Genomic DNA, 3302 nt, shown 5'->3' with positions numbered 1-3302 from the left:
GGCGCGGCGGCGCTGGTCGCCCCTTCACTGGTTCATTTCGACGTCCATCAAGCACAAAGGGGCAGAACACGGAGCTTGGGACAATTCTGATTCGGCCTGAACTGGAGTACGCCACTTATGACGCGCGCGGCCTCGATTATGTAAAGCGCAGTCACGCGGGGGCGCCACTAGGAGGTACCTTCCCCGCCGGGGACGTCGGAAGCTCCCAGGCTCCTCCCACTTCGCTCTTTGTTCCCGCCCTCGCTCCGCCTCTCCCCTGATGCGATCGCAACTGCACCTCTCGCGATACCTTAGCGGAGTTGTGATGTTTTGGTTTCCATGGAGCTGCCGTCTGGGAGTAGGAGGGGTGCGGTTGCGCCAAGAGCTGCGCATTGTTGAACTAGAACTCGAGCAAGATCCCGAGCCTGAGAAAGGTGGGGGGCTTGTGAGAGAACTCCACCATCATCTGGACAGGAGGGGCCCGCACTAGGGAGGGAGAAGAGGAAACCATGAGAAACAACGTAAAAGGGGTGCCCTCTGTCTAAGATCCCTAAAAAGAGGGGGGGACTGTAGGATCGTTGACCTCCAGAGAGAAAGGGGGAAGCCCCAGAAACAGGATCCCTGTGTTGAGAAAGAGGGATGCTAGAGTGATGACAGCCGCTCCGGGACGAAGTAGAAGAATACTAAGGCGAGGCTCTCCACCCCTTACAGTCTTTCCGCTCTGGTGGCCTCCCTCAGAGTGCGATGCAATTGGCCCAAGGCCTGCTTCCTACTTTGTGTTCCCAGTTGCACCCCAGCTTCTCTTGCAGACAACCAGCTGGGCTTTCCCGGCTGCCCCTGCCCCCTCCCCACCCCCACCCCACCCCCCAAGGCAAGCCACACCCTCCTGGCTACTCTGCCTCTCTTCAGCTTTCAGCTTGGCACACATAGGGGCTGCCCAAGGAATTATGAACTTCTTGTTCTTGAGACTTTGGCAAAACTTCCTGCAATACTGACCTTTCCAAGTGCCTGCCCCGTAGATGCTCCTGGACTTAGATTATTTTTGGTTCTGCCAACCACCTATACAGTACTAATTGCAGTTTCCCTTCAACGTGCATTTTTTAACAATTGAGGACGCACTTATAGTTTCTAAATCCTTGGCCCAACAAAATTTACTGTCTCTGAAACCCAAATGCAGCCCCTTTCTTGGGGGGGCTGCCCAAAGATGCGTGTTAATCAAAGGTTTAGGCTCTGGGGTCAGAAAACTAAGTATGGTTCAAAATCCCTGTCCCACATTTACTAGTTATATAACGTTGGACTTACCACTGAACTTCTCAGGGCCTCACTTTCCTCAATTGTACAACCAGATCATTGTGAGGATCAAAAACAGTACCTGGAAGGTAACGGGAAGCTACTTAATAAGTTTGGTGTTTTAGTTTGGAGTGATGGAAATGTTTTGGAACTAGATAGAGGGAGTGATTGTATAACATTGTGAATGTACTAATTGCCACTGAATTGTTCACTTTAAAATGTTTAATTTTATATTATGTGAATTTCACCTTAAATCATTAAAAAAAAAATGTAGCCTTTGTAGGCTCAGGAGCTAGACTGCATGGTTTTGAATCCCAGCTCTATCGCTTAGAAGCTGTACTACTTTGGTCACATTAACAACAAAATAAACAGACCAGAAACAGTACATGGAGGTTGGTACACTAGGTAAATGTTCATTATTAGAAAGAAAAACTGTGTTTCTTATTAGGGAAATGCTGGTGGATTTGTAAACACAGCATCATGTAAACACAGCATCCCTTCTACTCACATACATAACCCCACCCTGGGCTTTGGGCCTCTGTGTGTTCCGGTTCTGATCTCCAATGTATTACCAGTTTTGTAATTGCCTATTTACACATTTTTCATCCATCAGACTATATAGCATTATGGAATAGAAGGACCATATCTTGGTTGTCTCTGTATCCTCGTTACCCAGTTCAGGGTGAATTGATCCATTCTTTCAACAGATCCTTACTGAGTATTCACTATGTACCAGGTTCTGGCTTAGGCACTAGGTGCGTAAAACTGATGTGAATCCTGAGCTCGTGAAGCCAAAAGTCTAGTAACAAAGATAGTCAAATAGCAAGGACTATGAATGATGAGACGTACTGCAGGGATAGAGAACAATGTTGGGGTGCAGGAGAAGGTAAGGGGAGTCACCTGGGTAGAGAAGGCCAAGGAACAGTTTTCTGAGGAGGTGCCAAGATGTCAAGGTCAAGAAGAACTTAGCCATATGACTTAGCCAAGAATGTTCTGGGCAGAGGGAAAGCTGAACAGCCTGAAGTAGAATAGAGCTTGGCATGTTTAAGAATGAAGAAGAAGCTACTATAGTTGGAGCTTAGCAAGATGGAGGCAAGGAGAGAGGTCAGCCGGAGGTGGCTGGGGCCAGATGTATAGACCCTGGTATGGACATGGGTTTCTTTTTCCAAAGGACAATGTATGTAGTATAATGGGGAAGAGGCCATTGACAGTTTTTAAGCAGACGAGTGTCAGGTTTGTATTTTTAAGATTTGTCTGGGTGCTATGAGGACAATAGACCGTAGGGGGGCAGCATAAATGCATAGAGCCGTGAGAAGGCTATTTCAGTCCTCCAGGTAAGAAGTGACCATTAAAATGTTACGGTGAGGGAGGGGTGCCTGGGTGGCTCAGTTGGTTAAGCGCCTGGTTTTGGCTCAGGTCATGGTCTCACGGTTTGTGTGTTCGAGTCCCCACGTTGGGCTCTGCACTGACAGCGTGGAATCTGTTTGTGATTCTCTCCCTCTCCCTGCCCCTCCCCGGCCCCCTCCCCTGCTCACACACATACTCTCTCTCTCTCCAAATAAATAAGCTTTAAAAAATAAATCAAAATGTTGCAGTGAGAGAAGTGGACAGATAGATTCAGGACATGTTTTAATTTTTTTTTTTTCAACGTTTATTTTTTATTTTTGGGACAGAGAGAGACAGAGCATGAACGGGGGAGGGGCAGAGAGAGAGGGAGACACAGAATCGGAAACAGGCTCCAGGCTCTGAGCCATCAGCCCACAGCCTGACGCGGGGCTCGAACTCACGGACCGCGAGATCGTGACCTGGCTGAAGTCGGACGCTTAACCGACTGCGCCACCCAGGCGCCCCCAGGACATGTTTTAGAGAGAGAGTCAACAGGATTTAGGGATGGATTGGATTTAGAAGGTGGAAAGGGAAAGGAAGAAATATACCCGCTATGTGGATAGTGGTATCATTTCCAGCAAAAAGGAAGATTAGAAAGACAGATTTCAGAAAACCAAGAGTTTTATTTTTGACATACAGGCACGCAT

This window comes from Puma concolor, chromosome C1 (genome assembly GCF_028749965.1).
Source record: "Puma concolor isolate L17-30 chromosome C1, mPumCon1.1.hap2, whole genome shotgun sequence".
In the NCBI taxonomy this organism is placed as follows: Eukaryota; Metazoa; Chordata; class Mammalia; order Carnivora; family Felidae; genus Puma; species Puma concolor.
This window is presented reverse-complemented; position numbering follows the sequence as displayed.